Source organism: Scyliorhinus torazame, chromosome 23 (genome assembly GCF_047496885.1).
Source record: "Scyliorhinus torazame isolate Kashiwa2021f chromosome 23, sScyTor2.1, whole genome shotgun sequence".
In the NCBI taxonomy this organism is placed as follows: Eukaryota; Metazoa; Chordata; class Chondrichthyes; order Carcharhiniformes; family Scyliorhinidae; genus Scyliorhinus; species Scyliorhinus torazame.
The window spans coordinates 27159633-27169445 of NC_092729.1; positions in this window are offsets into that span (position 1 = coordinate 27159633).

Below are 9813 nucleotides of genomic sequence, written 5' to 3' on the forward strand. Positions count from 1 at the left end.
CTTTAATGCAGGCAGTTTTCAATTCATTGGCTTTCGTTTAGGGGAGCACAATTTTGTTCTTAGAGAATGGAGCTCCGACATTAATGGGCCTTAGGTTGCATTGGGGCTGAGGATACCGGATATTCTGTTGCATTCATTCTGATGCAGTGTGACAGATGTGTTCTCCATCGGGTGAGAGTTGAAATATACATGTGCGGAGGCAGGAAAGACAGGTGGGCTGAGACAGGGGCGGAGTCAGCGGATGTCATGGAGATTGACGTTTTTGGTCTGAGCAATGATGCATTAATGGGGGCAGAAATCAACGTAGGGTCAAATATGATATCAAGATGGTGAAGTGTCTCTGTCAGCTCAGGCGGATATCAATGAGAAGGATCCAGTTCGTGTCTGGGGAACGAGTTTACAGGGTGCCAAGGGCGGACTGGTGTTTGGAACGAGGTTATTAACATGGACACTGAAAACAGATTCATCGGAAGGCCATCAAAGTACGGTTTTCCTCCATTTCGCAACAAATCCAAACTCGGAATATGTCAGTGGTCCTTAACTAATAGCTGGCTCCAACTGCTGCCTTCCTTTTGTTTTTAGATTAACATCACACCATGGAATGCATCGCTTCGCAGAGTATCCCCAGCAGATTCTACACGGCCCATTCGTGAGGGCAGTAATTAGAACAAACAAATAACAAATAACATCACAACACAGGAACAGCTCCTCCGGCCCACCAAGCCTGCGCCAATCCACATTCCTGATTATCACTTAGCACTTATTGCCCAAGCGATCTGCGTCCCTCCATTCTCAGTCCGTTCATGTATCGAGCAAGATATGTCTTGAACGTTGCTATGGGCCTGGCACCACTACCTCCACTGGCACCGTGTTCCCGGCGCCCAACCCCGTCTCCGTGAAAAACAATTCCCCTGAACGTTCCCCCTCTCACGTTGAGCCTCTCGGCCTTGTAATTGAGCCTTCCACCCTGGGAAAAATATTCTGACTATTCACCATGTCTATACCTCTCTTACATTCGTAGACTTCAATCAGGTCACCCTTCAGCCTCCGTCTTTCAAACGGAAACAATCCGAGTTGATGCAACCTCTCCTCAGGGATAACCCCCTCCAGACCAGGCAATACCCCAGGACACCTTCTTTGCACTTTCTCCAAACCAACCACGCCCATCTGGTATAGTCGCGAGCTGAACTGCACATAATATTCCAAATGTGACCCAAATAAGGTTTTATATAACTGTAACATGATCTGCCATCAATTGTACTCAATACCCCGGTGGATGAAGGCAAGCAGACTGTTTGTCTTCTTGACCGCATTGCCCACCTGCATTGCATTTTTCATAGAAATATGGACCTGAACGCCCAGATCTCAGTGTATGTCAATGCTCTTAAGGGCTCTGACATTTACTCAATAATTCACACCTGAATTTGATTTTCGAAAATGCATCGCCTCGCATTTGTCCGGATTGAACTCCATCTGTCATTTCTCTGCCAAACTCTCCGATCTATCATTATTCTGTATTCTCTGACAGACCCCGTCACTATCTGCAACCCCATATATCGTAGTGTTCCCTGAAAACTTGCTAAACAGAGCACCGAAGTTTTGTTCCACATCATTTACATATATTAAAAACAAATATAGTCCAAGCACTGATCCACGTGGAACACCACGAGTTACAGAACTCTATTCTCAAACACTCCCTTGCACTACTACTCTCTGTCTCCTGTTGCCAAGCCAGTTATTTTACAATCTAGCTAGCACACCCGACTCCCACGCGACTTTATATTTTGTAGCAGTCTGTCATGAGGGACATTGTGAAACGCCATACTAACGTCCATTAGACGATATCTGCACCCTGTCCTTCAAGAATTAGTTTTGGCTCCTCCTCAAAAAAACTCAATGAAGTTGATAAGACAATACCGCCCCCGCACAAAACTATGTTGCCTGTCACTAACAAGTCCATTCGGTTCCAAATGCGAATAAATCCTGTCCCTCGGGAGTTCTCCAATAGCTTCCTCGCCAATGACGTCAGGCTCAACAGGCGATAGTTACCTCGTTTATTATTGCTTACCATCTCAACCAGTGGGAATTTAGCTATTGTTCAGTCCTTTGGAACCTCGCCTGTGGTCAAAAATTATGCAAAGCTTTCTGTGGAAGCCCCCGATATTTCCTCTTTTCACTCCCATGACCCTGGAATATATCCCATCCGGCATCCCCATGGTTATCCCCATAACCAGGAACCCGTCCTACCTTTAGGGGCAATAAGGGGCAATGTATCATGCCCAATCCCTCTAAACTACACATCTTTTGCTTGTGGGGAAATGCAGAGCACACGGAGGAAAACCATGCAGACACATGGAGAAAGTGCAGACTCCGCACGAACAGTGACCCAAGCGGGAATCTAACCTGGGACCCTGGAGCTGTGAAGCAACAGTGCTGGCCACTGTGAAAACTTGCCACCCAAACACGGTACTGCTGTGCCTTTAATCCCCAACTTGAACATCCGTCATGCTCCTGTCCTTGGTGAATACCGATGCAAAGTACTCTTTGAGGATCTCAACCACTTCTTCTGATTCCACGGATGCCCTCCCTCCTTTTTCCTGGAGTGGGTCTACTCTATCCGTAGGAACCCTCTTGCTCCTTGCATATGTCTAAAATGCATTGGGATTTTAATAAACCCTGCTTGTCAATGACATTTCATGCCCACTTTTAGCTCACCCAATTCCCCGTTTGAGTTTGTCAGTCTTGACAGAGTCACTCACCTCTGTAATAATTGTATGTACTTATTTCAGCGAAGATAGTCCATTGTTTGAAATTACACAGATTAAAATAGAGTTTCAAACTTTTAAATTACATTTTCAAATCAGTTGTACTTAACATAAATATTGACGCCAAATTAAATCTTCCCTTCCAGGAACATATTTCTGATTCCAATGATTTATTATATTTATTGTTATTTTATTTACTACTTTCAGATCTAGTTACATTTAAATACCTGTATCACGCGCTGAGCTGAGCGACAGAAATGTATTCTGCAATTTCAAATATGTCACTGTTTCTTTGCAACCAAACTCCTTAACGTCATATTGGTCAACATGAGATGCCGGAGCAAACATTTCCCTCCAGCACAGTTCAGCAGTTACTGAGTTATCACATTTTCACTGTACATGAAGTCCTGATGATCTATTTAACAGTCATTTCTGTTTCGGCCAACACAGTTCTCCAGACAAAGGCAAATATATCACTTGATCAACCGACTGGAGTGTATTTAGAAACAGAGAATGTCGCCATTACCTGCACCGACCAGACATGTTATTCTGATAAAACCTTCTACGTTTACAAAGATGGTCAACATTTTAAGGGTGGTGGAATTACCACACAGGACATCTCTGCAACTTTTTCATTTGCTGCAATCGGCAATGGAGGACATTTTGAGTGTTATTCTTATTGTGTGCATGATCAGAGAACATCCGCAGTGAGCGAATCTGTGATTGTGACACTAGCAGGTGAGGGACTGAAAACAGTGTTTTTTTAAGATAACTGCTTAAGTTCATTTTTATTTTACAAAGCCTGTTTCATCTACTGTAAGAACATTTTAGGTCAGATACTGAGACGGTGTATTTTAAGTGAATAAAACCCTGACAGAATCCATGAACGTTTGGGGCCTGGATCCTTGATCTATAATTATTACCCAGAGGAGACCACAGGAGCCAATCATGAGGAGGTGTGACGTATCCTGTCCACAGATGATGGGGCCTGGAACTGAGCTGCAGACTGTGATCATTGCCACATGGTGGCGCACTCACTCCCACGCTGCGTGAGTACTTGGAGAGTGCTGCACTGTCATGGTCTAGATATAAAGAATTTAGGATTTGAGGTCCATAATCCGGAGCAGCACTCCTTCTACAGCCCGTCCGTTTCCGCTACTGCGGAGGTGCTGCACTTGGAGGTAGATGTAAATAATTCAGGAACTGAGCTCCATAACACAGGCTGACAAGGAACTCGGTGCCAGTACTGAAGAGGGCTGCACTGTGCGAGGTAGATGTATATGCTTTCAGGCTTGAGCGTCATAATCCAGGCCGACACTAGCCCCCACCCCAAACCCGTGGAAAGACTGAGGGAGGGCTGCACTGTCGGAGGTAATACGTGAATGAGCCGATTTAAGCAGATTTGATCGCACTCTCATGAGGCAGCGGAAAGCACATTTAGCTCCCACTCCATGCAATCCCTTTTTAAATTCTTATTTCCCAGATGTTGGTTTCGCTGGCTGGACCACAAACTATCCCAAATCCCTAATATCGCTGCAGAATGTGTTGGTGAGTTGCCTTCTTGAAGCGCAGTCCCTTGTGCTGCACACACCGTTAGAGAGGAAATACCCCGGTCTTCACACTGGGAGAGTGAAGGAACGGCGATATATTTCCAACCTCTGAGTTATTTGCCACAGGATTCCTCGTCGCCACAGTGTTTGTAAGGCTCGTCCAGTTCCGTTTCTGGGCTTAGTACGCTACCCTGAGGAACTGCTGCAGTGATGTCCAGACAATGATGTGAGTGACCATCAACAACCACAACCATCATACACTGCGCTTTGTATGACTCGAAACAGAGGACAGTTTCAGAACTCATTCCCATTGACTCCAGTTTTGCTAAGGCTCTTGGAAGCCATATTCGACCTTCGATATCAATTAAAGTGTTAGCTATTGTTTGGGTTCCAGCTCTTCTTTCCTTGCTTGACCCTAGGCTGTAATGATGCCAGCAGGTGAGTAACCGTGGTAGACCCGGATCTAAGCGGCAGTGAGCAAGTTATTGATTAGTAAGTTCCGCTTGATAGCACTGTTGATGGCCAGATCGACCACTTTAACAATGATTGAGAATAGTCTGATAGGCGGGTAATTGACCAGGTTGGATTTCGCATGCTTTTTGTGCACAGGACATAACTGTGCAATGTAGATATTTCCAGTGTTGTAGATGTATCCTGGTTCCGGGCGCGATATGTTCTGCAGCACAAGACTTCAGTGCTATCGAGCTCCATAATTTAGGCCCGCGTCCAGCCTCTGACTTGTAGAAAAAATACAGCAGGGCCCCAAAAAACTACAATTATTAGTGAGCAATTCATGTGGTTACGCTGGGACCCGTATTGAACCCTGAATCAATAACACTGGAACATGAAACTCATTGTCCTTGAACAAGAAGACAGGAGTAAGAGTCGACCAGTCGGCCCGGACATACTGTCCCACCGCTCAATTAGATAATGTTTACTCATGTACATCACCGGCACTTTTGCAAACGATCACAATATCTCTGTCTTGTGTATCCTCATTACCTGTCATTCCCGTATTGGTGCTTCTAAAAGCTTGCCGTGGACACTTGTACTGCTGAGATTTCTAAATTACAGCAAAAACTCCACTTCTTTGGCCCTTTGGACGTGGTGAGTCTCTGAAATGCACTTTGGAATGTATATTTCTTTATTGTTTAATAATGATTTCCACAAACTCTCCCTTTTATGTAATCGCAGTTCCAATTGTTAACATGGATAAGCTTGGCCGGGGGTGGGGGAATCAAGCCACACTTTTTGCGTCTCTCTGCATCACAAACATATGGGACTGCGATTCTACACGGGGAACGTTCGGGGAATTGAGGTCCAAGGACAGTAGGTACTGGGAACACCACCGGCTGAATTTTCCACGACATTCACCAACCATTCTGACTTGGACATATATCACCCTGATTTTAGTGTCGCAATGTGCTGTGGAAATGGCCGTATTTCCTCTCGAACAGCACTGTGGTTGCACGTACACCACAAGGGACTGCTCAATACTCTCTGAGGATCACAGGCCACCATCCCCTTTATTAGAAAGAGCTTGATTGTTGGGATTTAACCTGCCGTTCACCACGCCGCAGGCAGGGGGAACAGCTGACAGTGTGAGGTCACATGGATACCAAAGCCTGCCGGCAATCGAGACTCCAGGATGGTATGTTGCCTCCATGGTGCAAGGGTCAAGGATGCCTCGGAGCGGTTGCAGGATATTCTGGGTGGGGGGGGGGGGGAGCTTGAACGGCCAGCTGTTGTGGTGCGCATAGACACCAACGATATAGGTAAAAAACCGGACGAGTTCCTACAAGCTGAATTCAGGGAGTTGGGAGTTAAACTAAAACGTAGGACCTCAAAGGTAGCAATCTCAGGATTGCTACCAGTGCCACGAGCTAGTCAGAGTAGGAATGTCAGGATAGATAGGATGAATGCGTGGCTCGAGAGATGGTGCAAGAGGGAGGGATTCAAATTCCTGCTGCATTGGAACCGGTTCTGGTGGAGGTGGTACCAGTACAAACCGGACGGTCTGCACCTGGGCATGACTGGAACCGATGTCCGAGGGGGGTTGTTTGCTAGAGCTGTTGGGGAGAGTTTAAACTAATGTGGCAATGGGATTGGAACCAATGCAGGAAGTTGGAAGGTAGTAAAACAGAGACTGAAACAAAAGGCAGTAAGGGGGAAAGTGTAAGACAGAGAAGCCATCGTCAAAAATCAAAAAGGGCGAAGGTACAAGGTACAGTGACTGAGGGGAGCTCAGTCAATAGGACCAGGAATACTAAAAGGAATAAAACGGGAAGGAAAAGCATTAATGGTGAGCGACTCGATGGGCCGAATGGCCTCCTTCTGCACTGTAAATTCTATGATAAAATTCTTTTGATAAATTCTATGAAGGTTGTTACATGAAGATACGGGTACAACGACAAGGAAAATTAGGAGAAAAGTTAAGAGGAAATATAGCTTATGAGACGTTACTGATCGAGGTGTTAAGATTCAGAACAGAGGGAAAAAAAGCCAACATAAGTGTACTTTACCTGAATGCTCGTAGTATTCGGAATACGGTAAATGAGTTGATGGCGCAAATCATCTTGAATGTCTATGATTTAGTGGCCATTGCTGAAATATGGTTAAAGGATGGTCACGACTGGGAGTTAAATACCCAAGGGTATCAAACTATTCGGAAGGACAGAGTGGATGGTCATGGGGGTGTAGCTCTGTTATTTAAGGATGATATCCGGGCAACAGTAAGGGATGACATCGGTGCTATGGAGGATAAGGTTGAATCCATTTGGGTGGAAATCAGGAATAGTGAGGCGAAAACCTCACTGAGAGGAGTAGTCTATAGGCCACCAAATAGTAACATTATGGTGGGGCAGGCAACAAACAAAGGAATAACTGATGCATGTAGAAATGGTACAGCAGTTATCATGGGGGATTTGAATCTACATGTCGATTGGTTTAACCAGGTTGGTCAAAGCAACCTTGAGCAGGAGTTTATAGAATGTATCCGCGATAGTTTCCTAGAACAGTATGTAATGGAACCTACGAGGGAACAAGTGGTCCTAGATGTGGTGCTGTGTAATGAGAGAGGATTGATTCAGGATCTCCTAGTTAGGGATTCTCTCGGAAGGAGCGATCACAATTTGGTGGAATTTAAAATACAGATGGATGGTGAGAAGGTAAAATTAAACACTCGTGTTTAGTGCTTAAACAAAGGAGATTACAGTGGGATGAGAGAAGAACTAGCTAAGGTAGACTGGGAGCAAAGGCTTTATGGTGAAACAGTTGAGGAACAGTGAAGAGCCTTCCAAACGATTTTTCACAGTGCTCAGCAAAGGTTTTTCCTAACAAAAAGGAAGGATGGTAGAAAGAGGCAAAATCGACAGTGGATACCTAAGGAAATAAGGGAGAGTATCAAATTGAAGGAAAAAGCATACAAAGTAGCAAAGATTAGTGGGAGAATAGAAGACTGGGAAATATTTGGTGGCAACAGAAAGCTACTAAAAAAGATATGCAGAAGAGTAAGATAGATTACGAGAGTAAACTTGCTCAGTGTATAAAAACAGATAGTAAAAGTTTCTACAAATATATAAAACAAAAAAGAATGGATAAGGTAAATATTGGTCCTTTAGAGGATGAGAAGGGAGATTTAATAATGGGATATGAGGAAATGGCTGAGGAACTGAACAGGTTTTTTGGGTCGGTCTTCACAGCGGATGACACAAATAACATGCCAGTGACTGATGGAGATGAGGCTGTGACAGGTGAGGACATTGAGAGGATTGTTATCACTTAGGACTTAGTGATGGACAAGCAATGGGGCTAAAGGTAGACATGTCTCCTGGCCGTGATGGAATAAACTCTGGGGTGGTCCCGGCGGATTGGAAATTAGCAAACGTGACACCACTGTTTAAAAAAGGAGGTAGGCAGAAAGCGGGTAATTATAGGCCAGTGAGCTTAACTTCGGTAGTAGGGAAGATGCTGGAATCTATCATCAAAGAAGAAATAGCGAGGCATCTGGATGGAAATTGTCCCATTGGGCAGACGCAGCATGGGTTCATAAAGGGCAGGTCGTGCATAACTAATTTCGCGGAATTTTGTGAAGACATTACCAGTGCGGTAGATAAATGGGAGACAATGGATGTGGTATATCTGGATTTCCAAAAAGCCTCTGACAAGGTGCCACACAATACTTTGCTGCAGAAGATAAAGATGCATGGCAAAAAGGGGAAAGTAATAGCATGGATCGAGGATTGGTTAATTAATATAATGCAAAGAGTGGGAATTAATGGATGTTTCTCTGGTTGGCAATCAGTTTCTAGTGATGTCCCTCAGGGATCAGTGTTGGGCCCACAATTGTTCACAATTTACACAGATGATTTGGAGTTGGGGACCAAGAGCAATGTGTCCAAGTTTGCAGACGACACTCAGATGAGTGGTAAAGCAAAAAGTGCAGAGGATACTAGAAGTCTGCACAGGGATTTGGATAGGCTAAGTGAATGGGCTAGGATCTGGCAGATGGAATACAATGTTGACAAATGTGAGGTTATCCATTTTGGTAGGAATAACAGCAAAAGGGATTATTATTGAAAGGATAAAATATTATAACATGCTGCTGTGCAGAGAGACCTGGGTGTGCTAGTGTATGAGTCGCAAAACGTTGGTTTACAGGTGCAACAGGTGATTAAGAAGGCGAATGGAATTTTTTCATTCATTGCTAGAGGGATGGAGTTTAAGACTATGGAGGTTATGCTGCAATTGTATAAGGTGTTAGTGAGGCCACACCTGGATTATTGTGTTCAGTTTTGCTCTCCTTACTTGAGAAAGAACGTACTGGCACTGGAGCGTGTGCAGAGGAGATTCACTCGATTAATCCCAGAGCTGAAGGGGGTTGGGCAAAGAGGAGAGGTTGATTAGACTGGGACAGTACTCTTTGGAATTTAGAAGAATGAGGGGGATCTTATAAAAACATATAAAATTATGAAGGGAATACATGGGATCGATGCCGGGCAGGTTGTTTCCACTGGCGGGTGAAAGCAGTACTAGGGGGCATAGCCTCAAAATAAAGGGTAGTAGAATTAGGACTGAGTTTAGGAGGAACTTCTTCACCGAATGGGTTGTAAATCTATGGAATTCCTTGCCAGTGAAGCAGGAGAGGCTCCTTTATTGAATGTTTTTAAGATAAAGATAGATAGTTTTTTGAAGAATAAAGGGATTAAGGGTTATGGTGCTTGTGCCAGAAAGTGGAGCTGAGTCCACAAAAGATCATCCATGATCTCATTGAATGGCGGAGCAGGCTCGAGGGGCCAGATGGCATACTCCTGCTCCTAGTTCTTATGTTCTTCTGTCACAACCCTGTGGCTTTAGTGAGGGGGAGCTCAGTTGGATGTGTCCGGTTTGTTCTACGGAGAGACGCCAACAGTGGGTTGCACCTCACGGGCAGGCTACGGTATCAATGTGACCTCACCCTGTCAGGCATTCCCCCTGCCTGCGATGTGGTGAACGGCAGG